This window comes from Bidens hawaiensis, unplaced genomic scaffold (assembly GCF_021521415.1).
Source record: "Bidens hawaiensis isolate Kalapana, Puna unplaced genomic scaffold, B.hawaiensis_p1.1 tig00074716_1, whole genome shotgun sequence".
In the NCBI taxonomy this organism is placed as follows: Eukaryota; Viridiplantae; Streptophyta; class Magnoliopsida; order Asterales; family Asteraceae; genus Bidens; species Bidens hawaiensis.
Genome location: NW_027502963.1, coordinates 3,988 through 22,893, shown reverse-complemented (window position 1 = coordinate 22,893; position 18,906 = coordinate 3,988).

Genomic DNA, 18,906 nt, shown 5'->3' with positions numbered 1-18,906 from the left:
GCCCCCCCACACCCCTCAGCCTTATACAAAACGCCATTTTTCTTATTTATTTATTGTATTCTTAACTTTTTTTTTACTTCAAATTTCAATTTGGAATCCATAGCTTTTTTAAAATTTGAATCTGCTAGTATAAGTATAATATAATAATTACTACTTGTATATTATAATCATCATTTGGATAAAATGCCGTTTGTCTCCATTGGCGTGTATGAATATCATTTTCGGTACCGGTACTGAATTTAATACTGATTTGGTATTATTGGTATCAAGTTTTTAGTTTTTTATAACGATACGTTACTGGTATTTTTTAAATTTTGCACGAAATAACGGTACCGGTACCAAATGTTTCGCATTTTCGGAATCGGGATTTTCGGGAGTGGTACTATCCCGAGCTTATCTCTATGTATGAATGTAAGATGAACTCTGTGACAGGTCCAAGTTATTTTCATCAGGTAGGTTTTTCTCGATGCTTAAATGCGTTTTAACTTGATGTCTGGATTTATGTTTTGAGTGATATCATGTCACATAATTGATGATAAGTTGTTATTGAACTTGTAAAATTGAAAGTTACATCGAGATTTTTGAGATAATAAAACAATGAAAAGGTAATGGATTAGCTAATTCTTGAAAAAAAAAAAGATATTCGATATTCATTTTTATTTCTTCTAGTTTGTTTGTCTAGAACAATATGTATAAATTGACCTTGAGCATGCTAAAAGTCTTTATGATCGACGCTTAAAAATCTCGCGAGTAGTCAAAATCACTTATTATACATGTTATTTAAAAATATAAGAAAAAGATTTATGTGTTAAAAGAATATATAACATCATTAGTAACGTATAAATAAATTTAGTATTTTAACATCATTAATGGGAAAAAGAGGGTTTATGTTTTCACAATTAGGTTACAATTTTCGTTTTTGGTGAAAACTCTCGGTTTCTAACTATTAATTCCTATCACGTCTCACACATGGTGGTTTTTTGTCCTTTCAACCTTGGCAAACATGATAACCTGAATGGAGATCGATCTTCGAGAAGCATGCGACTCCTTGAATTTGTCGAAAAGATCATCGATGCGGGGGGAGCGGGTAACGGTTCTTGATGGTGAGTTTGTTGAGTTCGCGATAATTAATACAAATGTGGAACAAACCTTCCTTCTTCTTTACAAATAACACAGGTGCGCCCCAAGGAGAAGAACTTGGGCGAATAAAACCCTTGTCTGAGAGTTCTTTCAATTGACTCGAGAGTTCTTGCATTTCAGACAGTGCAAGATGATAGGGTGCTTTCGCAATAGGATTTGCTCCAGGTACAAGGTCAATACGGAATTCGACTTGACGAATAGGAGGGAGTCCAGCAACGTCATCAGGAAAGACGTCGGGAAAATCATGCACAACCGGGATATCATGAATCTTCTTCATATCCTTGTCCTTTTCCACCACAAGCGCTAAGAAAGTAACGCACTTCTTACGTAGGTAACATTGAGCTTGAAAACACGACATGAGATTGAGCTTAGAAGTAGGCGCACTACCGAAAACCTTAAAAATACGACCATCTTTGAGAGGTATACGAAGAAATTTCTTGAATCATACCACTTCGAAATGATTAAAAGTGAGCTAATCGATTCCAACGATAACATCAAAACTACCAATTTGCATGGGGAATAAGATCGATATGGAACTTGACTTATTAAGAGTTAAAACACAATCCTGAATAACCGAATCAATACTAATAGAGTTCCCATTCGCTACTTCTATGGTAAAAGGCTTAGATAACCTATCCCGAGGCTTATCAATAATATACGCAAAATCCAAAGACACAAAACTCTTATCGGTACCAGTATCAAACAACACCGAAGCAGAATGATCATTAATAGAGAACGTACCATTCACCACATCGCTGGAATTCTAAGCTTGATTCACTTTATCATAAAAGAACGACCATTACCTTGAGGTGTTTGAGCAGCTTGGTTGGTTGGGGGAGCTTGGATAGCAGGGGCATGAACAGTTACATGAGGAGGAGCCATGAGCTGTGGGACTTGTGGAGTATAGGTGTGAGGTGCAAAACTTTGTGGGATCGGGGGTTGGTAGGTTTGAACTTGATAAGCTTGGCTAGTGTAGTATGGTGTAGGCATGACTTGGGCTTGATGAGCAAGGGTGGCATAGTAGGGTGCAGACATAGCTTGGGCTTGATGGGCATGGGTTAGCTAAGGGCATATGTTGCGGAGATAACTAGGATCTCCACAATTGTAGCAAGCACGGGTGTTAGGAGCATCGGGTTAAGTTTAAGTATATGGGGTAGTAGCGGGTCCAGGAGCAGACTAAGTAGACTGTTGTGGAACGGTTTGTGTACTAGGCGATACATGAAAAATGTTAGCAAGATGACCATAACGATTGCATTGAGTGCAAAGACGGAAAGGAGATTAAGACGGATGATGACAGTTACATATAGAGCATAGCGGGTGAGGTTCGGTATAGGGTCTTTTGTTCGGAGCATTTTGGTTTTGGGGTTGATGGTTGGCTTGGTTAACAGCATAGTTTTGGTGATTGGTCTTACATTTGTGGTTGTTGTTGTTCTTCTTGTGGTAGCGATGAGAGTTGTTGTTTTATGCGGGTTTGGGTTCAGCTTTGGCATCGGTTGAGGATTCGGCTTTGGTTTTGTTGGCAGCATGTTTGGGATCCTTTTAGGACAAGGTTCCATCTTGAACATGGCCATCAGATAGCGAAGCAGCAAGGGCTATAGCTTCCTCGATGGAAAGAGGATCTCGACTGACCATAGCATCACGAAAAATCGTGGGCAGTCCACGGATATACTTATGGATACCGTGAGACATAGGGGTCACAAGATGGGGTACTAGCAGGCTAAGTTCCATGAAACAATTTGAGTAAGTAGAGTTATGTGACATTTGTGACAAACATCGAGTTTGCCTTAGTAATTGTTTATCGAATAAGCGATTAACCGCTTATTGCGTATCGAACAAACGAATAACCGAACGGGTCTGCTTATGACCCGAATATCCCAGGGGGCCATCTATAAGTGATATACGTTTAATATAAGCCAACATATTAATATTAAGGCCTTAGTATGATAGCAAACTAGTTAAACGAAAACATCCTCGTTTAACTACCCGCTCTGAATTTAAACGCGAAAAAGAGTTGCGAAGCAAGCATTGTATCATCCTTTAAGCCGAAAAAGATCTACCAAACACTTATGGGGAATTTTTAAGCGATCCGTGAAAATATTTTCGATTTTTACAAACAAATACTATGTTTTTCTAATTTTATACAAAAATAGCAAAAAAACACTCGTTTTCGCACTGGTTGTCGTACCCGATATATTTTTCGAGCCAAAAACTGAACCCGAAATAAATTTGGACTCGGCATTTCATGTTCGGGTACGTAAATCAAGAAAATTGAGCCAAATGGGCCCACAAGGGGCCCAACAATCCCAGCCCGCCATAGTTGAAAAAAAAAGGAAATAAAAAAATACCTTTAGATATTTTAACTTCTTAAGGCTTCTAAGACCATCCTTGGCCAAAATATCCCAGCCAAAAATCTGTACCAGCTTGTTCTTCAACTTCTTGACCAAAACCCTAAGGTAAAGGCTTGATTTTGATCATTTTACACGTTATAACATGGTTTAAGCATAAAAATGATCATTTGATTAGTAAAAATCAAAGTTAATCATGTAAAACTCTTTAAAATTGTCCAAAAACATACTTTGATGTTAAATCTGGTTCAGAATCGTAATTTTTTTGGCCATAAACACGTATTAGAGGGTTTAAACGACGTTTTTACAGTTTAAAAGTTTGGTTTAGAACCCTAACCGAAACCCTAACTTTCATGGCTGGTATCTTGATGATACATGCTTGGTTTGTGATATAGGACCTATACTTAGCTTACATAGAAGCACAAGAACCCGGAAACTTGATTAAGAGAGCGAAAACAATCGAAAACCGCAAAGGTAATGCCGAAACATTCGATTACGGACTGTTTAGTTTAAGTTTGTGATGTGCATATTTTAGGCCATGAAATTTTGTAGGGACATCAGGGACCTTATTATTGAGTCCATGTCCAAATTTGGTAATTTTTCTACCATCCAAGAATATTTGGCGAATTTATTACCGAATTGGGATGTTTATTTGGGAAAAATAGTTAACATGCTTGAAAAATTATGAAATTTTGTAGGAAACTCATAATTGATGTATTTTGATGACATATGAAATTTGGGGTCAATTGGAGAAACCTAGGTATGTTTTGTATGTTCGCGTTCATTCGGATTTTCATAGTCGTTTTTGGCTTGAAAAGGGTATTTGGAAAAATCGTTTGCTTTTGGAATTGCTACAGGCTATTTTGGAAAGTGTATGGATCATTCAATAATTTTTTCGGATTTTTTGGAAATAGTTTGGTATAAACGGACGATTTCGGGCTAAATATAGCATATAAAATGAATTTTTATAACTTAATAAATCAGAAAATAATTCCAGAAATATTTTTATAAAAATCTACATATTTTAATTGATAAGTGACTAAATTTTCACAAGTTAATGAGAAACGGATAATTAGTTATGCTAATTTAAAGATTAAACAAATTTAATTTTAATAAAAACTAACAAGTTCGTGATTAACGAACCTGATGGAATATCAGAACATCAAGAGTGATCAAAATCATATTTTCGAGTTAATTAAGTAAAAAAGAACTTTTTATGAGAATTACGGACAATTTAGATAGATTGTGCGCGTGTTTCTCCAAGTCAAACTGAATAAATGGAAACGAGCCCCGTAGCGAATCCAGACTCCTAATTCGTGATCTTTCTTTATAACTTAACCATTTTATCAACCAACAAGTTTACCCATGTTTACATTGTTTTCCAAACGCGTAAACGAGCAACTTGGCCCAGCTGGTGAAACGGGGAAACTGAGCCAAGCTCGATTTTAAACGTTAGACATTTTACAACATCACAATCTAAGCCTACTGACACTCTCTGGGTGTTATAGCCACACCCAGACTAGCTATACAGCCCAGCTTAGTATAAAGATTATTATAATATTAAAATATTAATATTATTATAATATTGACTATAGGGACTAAGTGATAGCAAGGGAAACAAACCCACCCCGAGCTGACTTCGCACTGAGTGCCTACAAAACTGTGAGTTTCATGACCCCTCTTTTCAAATTGTTTACAAACTTTTTTGGGGTGAAAAACATATTTATACACGTTATCTATCTAAAAACGGTTAAGGACATAAATTGTCTGAACGTTTACATACAAAAAGTCCCTACAAACACAACGATTGATTACGTGCGAATGAATGGTGATTAGTATTCTTGAATGACAAATTAAGTGAATATGGTACGAATACCAAAACATACTAAAATTACACGTGACTACACGTTTATACAAATATGTTGTGTACTGTTAAAAATAACGTGGTCTGTAATGGCCATGGGCGAATAACGTGGCCTGTAACGGTCATGGGTGAATAACGTGGTCTGTAACAGCCATGGGTGAATAACGTGGTCTGTAACGACCATGGGTGAATAACGTGGTCTGTAACGGCCATGGGCCTATTGCGGGCGGAAGGGTGGCCACAATAGTATCAAACTAAAGTTGAGTATGGTCTATGAGCCAAGTTCTGCTGCAACTTAATAAACTAAAGTTGAGTATGGCCTATGAGCCAAGTTCTGCTGCAACTTAATAAACTAAAGTTGAGTATGGTCTATGAGCCAAGTTTTGCAGCAACTAAACAAACTAACTTGATTTTGACATGAATGTTAAGAAAATAATGTGATTATGCGTATTGTGGGCGGATGGGGAGCCACAGTATTTGGTGATACGCGATAAATACTATATATGTATGTGTGTCTATATACATGCTATGTGAATAGGTGTAGGAAATACTATGCGTAGAAAATACTAATTATTGTGTGTACACTGTGTAATGTTTGAGTTTACGTGGAATCATTGTGGGCGGAAGGGGGGCCACAGTGGTTAATGTTACGAGGAAACGTTGTGGGCGGAAGGGGGGGGGGGGGGGCACAGTGGTTGATTTTATGTGAAACCGTTGTGCGCGGAAGGGGGGCCACAATGGTTGATTAAACATGGAATTTGGAAACACGTAGTAAGAACAAACAATCACTATTTTATCGTAATTTCACATTTATATTATAAACTTACATGCCTGAATGTGTACACACAGAGACACAATTGTACATATATGCAAACATAAATACATTTTTATATACAAGCGTACATGCAACTATGACCGTGTGGTACACAGAACTGATTTTGTTAAAACTTATGAAACTCACCAACTATTCGTAGTTGACCGTATTTAAACATGCTTTTCAGGTAATCAGAAAGGTGGAATAGATTGCTTATGTGCTTCATGTTCGGATTGTGAACGATGCTGTGAGCATTTGAGGTAGAAGTAAAGTAGTTGAAGAGCTAGTTTGGATTGTATCACCTAGTCTGTAAAAGATGTTAGAACAATGTAATATATTGTAAATTAGTTAGTAATGTTTCTTTATGAACAATGTATTTGATACCAGTTGTATCTATTACATTTCCGTTTTACGCTTCCGCAGATCACTCAACGGGGTGTGACAAGTTATCACCACCAATTTGTTTGAGTTCCCAATACTCCGTCTAAAGCCTTTGTAGTTCTTGCTCGGGACAAAACTCTTTCTTCATAGCCTTCTTCTCCCAAGGCATAGTCATAGCAATCTCAATGCCTTTGAGGGCCTTGAAAGTGTTCCACCACCTGAGAGTTCGCTCTTCGAAGACGCTCGAGGTGAAATTAGTCCGTTTTTTGTCTGGACATTCACAATGGATAAAGATGTTCTCCACTCTCTCGAACAACCGGAGAAGTTTGGTGGCATTCTGTTATCCAAGATATGGTGGTGGTTTAGCACTAGTAAAGTTCTTGTAGTGAAAGTTTCTCAGGGTAGCTACAGAACCGTTTGAGTCGAGGCTCTGGATCTAAGTCACAATAGTAGGCATAGCAATAGCAAACTCCTTAGCGATTCTAGTAGCCAGATGGCGATCGTGAGAAGCAGATGGATGACGTTGATTATGCCGATGAAGTAGAGAAGACATTCTGCGAGGACCAAAGGTGAAATTTTATGAGATGATGGGTAAGTTGTGTAAATGAGTCAATGTGAGACAATGAGGAAATGTGATAAGATTGTGTTAGTGACATGTTATGAATTGAGGATGAGTTGCGATTTAAAATAATGTGAATGATTTTGAGATAATTGAATAAATAAGCAATGTTTATTTTAAAGGTAAAATCAAACAATGAAATGTTATTGGGCTGGGCTTTCCATTGTAGCTTGAAAACCTAATTTAAATAACGCAATATAAATTTTGTGAATTGAGCCACCCATGAGCGTTTCATGGCAATTTAAATGGCCCAATTATATAACGCAACTTAAATTTTATGAATTGGGCCTCCTATGAGGGTCCCTTGGCATTTTAATGGCCCAATTATAATAACGCAAAATAAATTTTTTTGAACTGGGCCTCCCGTGAGCGTTCCATGGCTTTTCAATGGCCCAATTAAATAACGAGTAACAAGCAATTGTGTTGGTCGGCCCATGAGCATTACATGGCATTTTAACTGACCCAACTAAATAACGAATTATCAAATCAATTGAGTTGGTTGGCCCATTTGGTTACATGGGCATTTTAACTGACCCAACTAAATAAAAAATTAACGAATCCAAATATGAGTAGTTAGAGTATCTCGTGAATCACCATGGATGATACTTCCAGCCAAATATCAAATTAAAACGGGTTGAGAAATGGTTAGTCGGAGTGTCCATTGGTTGCCATAAATTTTTCAACTAACTAGGCATTTTAAAATAATTAAAAATAAAATATCTGAAGTTTTCCCGAATTTAGCCACGAACCATCGTGAATTCGGTTTTATAAAAGGAATGTGACCGTTTAACCGGTCACGTTGACCACTTAAAGTTCCGGTCGTATGACATTCGTTCTACTTTTGGCCTATAGGTTCGAGTACTGTGGTCCAGTTATCCTCCAGGTAAGGAATAGCGTCTTATCGTTGGTTCTTGGAACCGTTTTGTCAATGCCCGACTCACAGTTCTCTCCCCTTACGGTTACTACCGAACATGTCATACTCCCATGCTTTAAGGAGCAGGAGTAAAAACAATACAAGGGAATTCTTAAGTAATTTCCTAAAATAAAAGACAATCTGCTAAAAATAAAAGAATTTAAAAAAAAAAATATTTTGAAGGTGAGGCATAGCCTCGGAATTTGTGTTTGTGCACAATAAATAAAATAAAATAATTAACTTAAATAAGCTGTAAACAAATAATAAGCACATAATGAGTCAGATAAGCACGTATAGGACCCTAAGCATTTCTAGGACATTTCTAATGACCTATCTTAAAACATTCGGCTCTGATACCAACATGTCACACCACAACCTTCGGCGAAAATGCTAGAGGCGCGAACTAATTGTTCACAGCTCAAAGATACTATCATAAAATAAAAATACGACAATATCTATAAAATTCATTTAATTCAAATTAAAGTGCACAAACATCCAAAACATAACAAACAATCCAAAAACAAGTAAATAATTCTAAACAAAATAAAAGACAGATAGTCTTCGTTTTATGGCCTAAGGTCATTCTAAGCGTTCTTCACCTTAAACTTCAAGTCAACTGATAACCTGCATATGCGTAGAAAATAAAGTATATTTTGTCAACATTAGGTTGAGTGAGAATATCATCAGTTTTCATGATACAAAAATATATGTAAATAAGCAAAACGAAATTAATGCGGTAATAAACAATCAAAGCGTGAGCAATTAATGTGTCAACTGACCATTGCCATGCGACCGGGCGTTGGCTACTATAAAATTCGTATGATCATATTAAAATGTGATTATGATGGAACTCTCCGAATGCGATAAAGTAAACAAGTAAGCAAGTAATAAGTAACATTTGATCGAATACACACAATTATACGTTTGCTAGTTTGCGTATACATGTAATACAAAATAAGTATTACTACGCATATGTCCCCAAAACTTTGATAAAATCAGTAAAATTGAGGAGAATGATAAATCTCACCTTATAGTTTAGGCGAGTTAATAAAATAAGAATAAACGTAAGAAAAATAAGCGAATCATCCTGTAACGTGTCGATGGAGGTAAACCAAACTGACCTAAAACTTTAAGACAAATAACTGCTATTAAAAACGAAAACATTGCCACCAGAATCGTTCCAAACGGATGTCTAGAACTTCGGTTATGATAAATTAAACGTTTAAGCGAGCTAGTACTGACCATAATCCGAACAGCAAGTCCGGAGTCGGATTTTGGTCAGTAGCCTTAAAATCTCAAAACAAAAATTAAAGTCTTCTGGACCAAAAGTCGGTTCTGACTAGAAGTATGAGAAATTGATTAGTCAAAGTTGTTGACCAATGTGCCCTTAAAGGTGTTTTAGTCAATTGACCCGTCAATACCTCTCAATCTCAGAATTTGATTGCGGGTTATTGACTAAGAGATAATGATAAATGATTTACAGTAAACAACTTGTCACAACCCGACTAGCATAATGCGGAAGCGTAAAACGGGAATGTAACAGACACCTCTGGTATCAACAACATTGTTTATAAAGAAACATTACAACTAATTTATATTATATTACATTGGTCTATCTTTTATTACAAACTAGGTGTTACACCAAGATATACTCATAAGCTACTCTAGCCATACTGGTAGCCTTGCCTCTATTCACACTGCATCGATCACATTTAGTAACAGGTAGCACACAATCACGGATTTTCCAACTTCGGTAACCCTGAAAAGCAGTTTAAAACGGGTCAACTACTAGAGTTGGTGAGTTTCACGAGTTTCAAGAAAACAGTAATGAGTGTTCACAAGTCAACACTTGTAATTATGAAATAAGTATGTATGTATGTAAATGATGTATGTGATGTAATTATGCTAAGCTACAGTGAAGCCTGGACTGTTCGTGCTGCGTGCCTCCATTTCCCACGCTCAATCAACCACTGTGGCTCCCCTTCCGCCCACAACATACCCCGGTAGCTATGTCTAACACTACATAGCCTGTATGTTTAAATATGGTCATGTGCAAACGGCGCTATGTGACACGGTAATCAGGCCGATTCCGTTTGGGTTTGTCAAACCAATAGTACTATTCACAAGCCACCGGCTCGAAGTTAATCACTGTGATTGTGGGGACTTTCGTGTGTTAGCACTTAGATAATTCACATCAGTACATGTTTCAGGTGTGTATAGATATAAGCAAACATGCTTTTCACCCCAAAAGTTCGTAAAACAGTTTAAAAGTGGGGTCATGAAACTCACGGTTTAGTCGATAATCAGTACTGTATCAGCTCGTGGTTCGTTTGGTCCGCTATCAGTAGTTCCTATAATCAATATTATAATAATATTAATATTTTAATATTATTATAATCTCAATACTAAACTGGGCTGTATAACTAATCTGGGTGTAGCTGGAACGCCCAGAAAGTGGCAATAGGCTTAGGTTGTGATGTTGTTCAATGTCTAATACTTAAAACTGAACTTGGCTCAGATTCCCGTTTTCCCAGCTGGGCCAAGTTGTTTGTTTACGCGTTCAGAAAACAGTTATGGGAAAATAAGCTTGGGTAAATGTATTGGTTAATGAAATGATTAAGTTATAAAGAAAGATCACATACTGGGGTCCCGGATTAGCCACGGGGCCCGTTTCCGTTTATACATTTTGATTTGAGAAGAAACGCGCACAATCCACCCGGATTGTCCAGGTTTCTCATAAAAAAGTTCATTTTTGCTTAATTAGCCCAAAAATATGATTTTTGATCACTCTTGGTGTTTTGATATTCCCGCAGAATCACTAGTCGCGAACTTGCCGGTTTTTATAAAAACTGAATTTGTTTAATATTCAGATTAGCATAATTAATTAATCGTTAATCATTAAATTATGAAAATTTAACCACTTATCAATTACAATATGTAGATTTTAATAAAAATATTTCTGGAATTTATTTACTGATTTATTAATTTATAAAAATTCATTTTATCAGCCATATTTCGTCTGAAAATCGTCCGTTTACCCCAAACAATTTCCAAAAATTCACAAAAAATTCCTAAATACTCAATTCATGCCCCAAAACAACCTGTATCAATTCCAGAATGTAAAAAGCTCGTGCGATATTCTTTTCGGCCCAAATTCGGCTATAAAAATTCACACGAACGCAAATAAACAAAACACCTTTAAACTTCTCCAAATGATCCCAAAATTCATATGTGATCAAAATGCATCAAATCTGAGTTCCCAGAAAAAAATCATAATTTTTGAAGTATTTTAGCTATTTTTCCCAAATAAACGTCCCAATTCGGTAATAAATTCGCCAAATATTCTCGGATGGTCGAAAAATTACCAAATATAAACAGGGACTCACTGACATGATCCCTGATGTCCCTGAAAAATTTCAAGTCCTAAAAATATGCACATCATAACCTTAACCTAAATAGCCCGTAAGCGAGTGTTTCGGCATTACCTTAGCGGGTTTGGCTCGTTTCCGACCTTTTAATCAAGTTTTCAGGTTCTTGTGCTTCTAAAAGCTAGGTAAAAGTCCTATATCACAAACCAAGCAATATTTCATCAACATAACAGCCCGTAAGTTAGGGTTTCGGCTAGTGCACAAAAACGAACTTTTGAACCGTAAAAACGTCGTTTCAACCCTTTAATCCGTGTTTATGGCCAAAAAAATTATCAAAACAGGTTCCTTACCATGTGTATGATCAAAAAATGTTTATGGACCAATTTTAGGATTTTTACACGGTTAGGAATGATTTTTAGTAACCAAGACATGTTTTTATGGTATTAAACAAGTAAAAAGCTACTTATTTAAGCTCCTTACCTTAGGTTTTCTTGCTGTTTTTGGCTGGAGCAGAGTTGTATCCAGATTTTTTAAGAAATTATGTGGAAAAATGGCTTGGATCTAGTTTATATGTGAAAAGGAAATGAAGGGGGGTGGTGTGGCGGCTGCGGCCGGAATCCATGGGCCCATTTTTTGGGCCCTGATTTCTCAAGCCCAAATACGAAAAGCCCGGTCCAAATTTAGTTCGGGTTCGGTTTTTGGCGCGAAAAACTTATCGGGTGCGACAAACAGCGCGAAAACGAGTGTTTTTCGGCTAGTTTTGTGTAAAATTATAAAAACATACTATATGTTTGTAAAAATCAAAAATATTTTCACGGATCGCTTAAAACATTTCAAATAAGTGTCTGGTAAGTCTTTTTCGGCTTAACGGATGATACAATACTTGGTTTGTAACTATCTTTCGCGTTTAAATCTATAGCGGGTGGTTAAACGAGCATGTTTTCGTTTAACTTGTTTGCTATCAAACTAAGACCATATTTCTAATATTTTAGCTTGTATAGATTGTATATCACTTATAAATGGCCCCCCGAGATATCTGGGTCATAACCCGACCCGTTCGGTTAATCGTTCGTTTGTTACTCAAAAGGCGTTTATTTGCTTAATCAGTAAATACGTACCGAGGTGTACCTTGTTTTGGCTCAAATGTCACACAACTTACCCGTAATGTGTATCAACCGATCAAAAAGTGAAGTCGAAGGCTGATATTATGGCAAAGTCAAACACCAAAGCTTGTATCTTCGAGTAATATGAAAAAAAACGAAGAAGAACTTGAGGGTATGAGGTAGGTGATGGCTGGGATATAATCATTAGGGCTTAGGGAAGAGTGTGGCAGAAAATTTATGCCTTGTTTATATTGGATATGCAAGCATATGTCAATTTAAGTTAATATGCTTGATTAAGAAACTAAATATCGTTTTAATGACTAAACCAACTATAGAATCATCAAAATTCGTTTTTGATGAAGGGGTTATTGTATGTGAACACGTACCTAGTCTAGATTAGTTTTCTTGGGGCTTATATCATGCGATTTGGTCAAAAAATAACCGATTTAGCACAAAAAACGAACTAGGAAACAAAATAAACAAAAGAGATTTGTGCAGGTGTGTGGGTATGCCACGCGACCAACTCATCCCTCATGGTCGCGCGGCATGGCGTGCTTAGGGTGGGGGCGAGGAGTTGCGTGGTTTGGCAGTTTTGGTCCTTGAACTTCTTTAAAGTGTTAATTTAAGAGTTTTTAAGCACGAAATGACTAATTTGAATAACATAAAAGATACAAAATGAATTACGCTCTTGGATTGGATTCTTTTAAATGTATGATTTTATTAATGATAAAGATCTGAATAACATGTACAAACCGATAAAACAAATACGAATACAAATACAAAATATTCAAAATGTTACAATGATGACGGGAATAAGGAACTTCGACGGGGTAGACGAATTTTGCTATTGAAATGCCTGTTACCGGGTTTGTGATTTCGGTCATGTCTGTCGCTAATCCTGGTACCGGTTTCAGGTGGTGATGCTCTGATGGTGGTGAGTATGATATGTGGGTGGAGATGGAGGTTTTGGGGATGGTGGCGATCGTAGATGATGACGGGTACATGAGTCTCGTAAGAGATGATGGTATTTTAAGTATTTGGACTATTGATTTTCATGGTAGTGGCCTAATTGTAATTATAGAACACAAGTGTCACACTTAAACCAATAGTGGAATTTACGTCGGGCGTAACGTATAGATTTCTCAAAACACACGTGATAAATATTAAAGCGGTTATACTATCATCATCATATTAAATCTCAAGTACACAAGTTTGAAACGGAAATAACATCATGACTAAACAAACTGACTATTACATCATTTTATTAAAGTAACCTAAAGGCAATCTAACGTCTTCGGTCTTCATAATTTCTGAGAATTCATAATGCTCATCTTGATTCATGAAACATTTGGATCTAGTCTATGATATAATCAATTAACGAAGGATTAGGGACCAGTGTGTAACTGTGTGTTTAGAGTGGGTAATTAGACAGAGTAACGACTCAGGAAATATCAAATAATCAATCCATTAAATTATAATATGATTACAGACTATATATAGGGGAAAACTCATTCGCTAGACATGCATAGGGAATGAGTCACATTCGCTACGACATTCCCTAGCGAATGGCCTTATACAATAACCTCTCATTCGCTAAAATTTCATAACGAATGAGGAAACCAAAATAGGTTCATTCGCTAACATCTATAGCGAATGACCTTTTCATAATTACAATAATAGTCCTTATATTATTACAAATACTAAAACTATATACAAAGAACAAGATGACAAACGAATAATCTACAAACTTCCCTTCGTCTCAAGCTTTGTTTGTCTTCACATCTTGAATTTGTTGGTCTTCCAATCAGCACAGCTATGAATTCCAAATGCATGACACACACTTACAACTCGCTGGAATTGCATAACAAGCTCGCTATCTTTATTTTACGCCCATCTGATCTCATTTTTGAATAAAACGTCGTTATCAGACTGAGATGGGTTGACCAACCACATTGGTTCTAAAACCCAAATAAACTTTATTCTATCTCCAGAACCCAGCACGATCATAGCCTTACCGGCTTTATTATCACAATACCACCAATTGAATTCCTTGTAAGCGCTTTGTGGCATAACCTTTAGAGGAACTTTCTGTCACACCCTCAAATTTCAACTAACGGGGTTTTACCGCGAGGCGCGTGACATACCAAGATCTGGCCACTTGTCATACTGAACAATCATTTAAAAATAAAATATATCATTTATTATTTCTCATTAAATAGGAGAGTACATTTATAGTATAAAATGCGATTGCGTAAGCGTAAAAGTAAACAATTTGAAAACAAAGTATAAAGTGCTCAAACATGTACAACCCATACAAGTGTGAAACCATGTAAGACATGTATCCATGCTATACTGCGACTCCAAACAAATGCAAGCAAGTGCTCCTTAGCTTGCCTAGCAACCTGGGCAATTATAAATACTCAAGGGTCAATACGAGGTTAGTGAGTTCATAAGTTATAGTAAAAAAATAGTATATATATAGTATGTGTAGATTTAGCACATTTCAAAATATACCATGGTAGATAACCCATTTACAAGCTAATAGATGTTTAAACTGAAGCAGACTGTATGTATGCCTTCTTATCAGATCTATCACCAATATTGGCATATAAAATTTTGGTAAATATAACACCCGTTTTTTGACATCACAGCCGTGCTAGCGCGACTAGCCCGAGTGGGGTTTGTCAAACCCAGTAGTACTACTCAATATAACCCTGCGATCCCATCCTATCGGTTCAAGGTAACGTAAGGACCTTAAGTGATATAAGTGCATCTAGTATAAACCTGTGATATATAAGAAATTACAAAAGTCTAAAATGAGTCACTGCGTTCTCCTCTAGAAAAACAGTATATTCGTAAGTACGTGTTTTCCCCTCGAACACATGTATAGGCAAATGTCCTGTTTTTTCTCCCTGAAAACCCGACAAATGTTTTTGTGTTTTCTCCCCGAAAACATGTATTAGAAAATAGTTTATGTTTTCTCCCCGAAAACATGTATAAAAAATAGTTTGTGCTTTCTCCTAGAAAGTAAATAGGAAAAATTATGATCTCACCTGGTGACGCATGCAACAGACGTTCCACAAAACCTAAAGAATACACTTGACTCGCTTACTTTAACCTAGTACAGGCGTTTAATTATGAGAATGCGTTCATGCAACTAGACAACTCAAGTGTTCAACATCACACAGTTCTATGGTTCATGTAATGACTCACAATGTATTTATTACATTGGAAAATCATAGAAATAAATTATGAAATTTTTACCAGAGTTGCATAAATATCTTCAGCTTCTATAACTATTTTTATTACATTTTTTTCAGTACACAAAAAAATCATAAAATTTCATCCAACACAGAAAGGTACGTGTAGCTATTTCAGTGCGCAACAAAAGGGTTTTATTTGTTTAAAAATTAATACCAAACCAAATTAAACGATTCCTATTGGTTAGAATCATAACTCAAAATGTGAAGTTACAGAAGGGGAACTAGCCTATTTGGACTAGTCATAAAAGAGTTATGATGTCGGGAAGACAGACTAGAATTTGATTCCTCGCATAAGCTTTGACACATCCTTTTGTAAAATCATAAAAACCATTCAATTCACATCCAAAAATTACAAATAATACCTTTTTGGAAACTAGATTCAATGTATAATATCATGGAAAACAAGAATTAATTAAGAAAATCAATTATCATCAAGTTACAGACCAAACAATAAACGAGTACGAATCTGTTAGCAAACTGTTATCATCAAAACTTAAACCCTAACATGTTTATGACATCTCTTAGTTTCTAATCCATCAATTAATAATCATAATCATCAATATTACAGATATTTAACATCTAGGGTTTCACAATAACTTATCAAAACATGAATTTGATGCATAAGACTTACCAATTAACGTTAGGAATGATGAAAATCACCAAAAACCACCACCAAGTTCATAAAACTAAAGCCTTGAATTCAAGGTTGATGCATAAGACTTACCAAACCTTTATTATTGTAAGAATCAAGGTTGAATTCAAGGTGAATTGTGGTTGATGTTGTTTCAAACGTGGGAGAGGGAGTAGGGGCTGGTCATCGATCGGTGTATGGGGGGAATTAGGGTTGGGTTATTTTATTTAATATTATAATAATCATATTTACAAGAATGACCCTTTTAGAATTATTTTTGGCTTTAAACGAATTTATAACACCTAAACCGAATTATAATGAATCATTACGAATAAAATACTAACCCAAGTTCATAAAACTAAAGCCTCATTATTATTTCATACATATTATTTGGTAAAATGAGAAAACATAAAAATTACGTGCAATCGATCGCAATTTCATGGAACAAGCTATGAACTAAACACATAATTATTTAGCATGTAATTTCACATAGATAATATATAAGCATATGATCGAAATATTATTTTTATATTTTCACCAACGTTCGGGTCATACTCGTGTGATTCGGTAATTTCCTGAATTACCGCTACGTGAATGTTTGTGCAATAACCGGCACACTTAATTAACCCTAATTAAGTGAAATGCATGAATGAGTGTTTGAGATAACGGAGTTTGTATTAACACTGTCAACTTGAAATTGCCGGATGTCACATTATCCCCTTGTTGAAAGAATTTTCGTCCCGAAAATTGATACGTGTCTCTAAGTAAATTATTAGGCTTCCCATCTATACGTTAGTGTCACTAACATTTAGGTAGTGTTGAAAATGTTTAACATGAATTTTCCAGTTGTCACATCATCCCCTTGTTGATTGAAATTTCGTCCCGAAATTTTGATAATGATATTTTGAAAATATATCATAGTTTATTAATAACGAAGGAGCCAAAACACCTGATGGGTGAAAAAAAGAATCTAGCAAAAATAGTTATGACAGTGCCTGAAGTAAAGTAAGACTCAAGTATCCATCTGAACAAGGATTCAAAAGAATACAAGCCTAGAGGTTTGTTGGAATTGTAATCAGTCGATATTTGTAAAAGTTATTGCAGTTAACCTGACATTAAGCATAGACAAAAATAGGAAAGTATCACGAATTTGAGAGGAACTAAGAGGATAAATCCTGATAGTCTAGTCACTTTTCATGGGTAAGATTGAGTTCATGACATGAGTAGTAATTAGGTACAGCCGCTGTCAGAACAACATTAGTGATTAAGATTTAGTAGGCGAAACTACTCTGGCTCAAGAGAATGTCATACATCACGGTGAACTCGTATATCAGAAATTTAATTATAGATCAAATTAGGCTATTGAGTGGATAATTTCCGATACAAGTCGTTTCGTACTTGGTTCCAAGTATAAGTTGAATTCATGGAAGCTCAAGAATGAGAATCTTATAGCAGTTATGCTATTCACAGGCGTTACTCACGAGAGTCAAAACACAATTATGCCGACTAGGAGTTGTTGAGTTCTCCGTATAGTTCCTCAAGAGAAATCTGTATAAATTAAATCTATACGTCCAATAAAATTTTGATCTAGAAGTCTTTAAATTTCTTTTAGGCCATGGCTGCCAGCGCTCCTACAATCATAAAAGTATGATTGACGATATAACATGTCGGGGTAGGTTGTAACGCAATACATCACTAAGGTGGGGGGGATCCACATACTTTGAATTCAAATGAAATGAAAAGGCGACAATCAATTACAAAAGAATGATCTGAACAACAAGTAATTAAATCTTCAGGAATTAGATGCCTTGAACATGCATTTGAGGTTTCTTACGTAGACACGAAATATATGTGACCTGAATCAAAGGAAGATGAGATAGGTTGTATGAGTTTGCTATCTAGGTAATTTGTTAGAGTTGAAATTTTCCAATTTCTATGATTACACAAGTTTGGAAAGACCGAGGAATTTCTCAAAGTTATCAAAGTGGGGCAGTCAAAACGAGTGCCCAGATGTTCTCTGATATGAGGTACCACTAATAGAGATTCGAAATTGTGTGGTCGCCGCTACCAAATGATACTAATGAATTCATTGTATGTAAGGTTTTTAAAAGGTATAAAATTTTAATTGGAACCAACTGGCAAGGTAAGCTATTAAGTAGGTTGAGTGAAGATTCAAGTCAGGTATTGAATCGCTTATTCTGGAAGTATCAATGACTTGTCATATTCAAAACTGTATGAAAGGTGTCAAGGGTTCAATCCACTTTCTCTTTCTTATCGGTCGCCCTGATTACAAGAAAGTTCACAAATTCAGTCAATTGAAATACAATTTACTCAAATGGTGCCGCATTCGCTAAAAGTTCGAGATACTTGATGATAAAGTGCATTGAAGTCAGCTCCCGTTCCCATTTGGATTTTCCGGTCATTGTGTAACATCTCGGATTTTTCAAACTCGTATTCGTTTATGC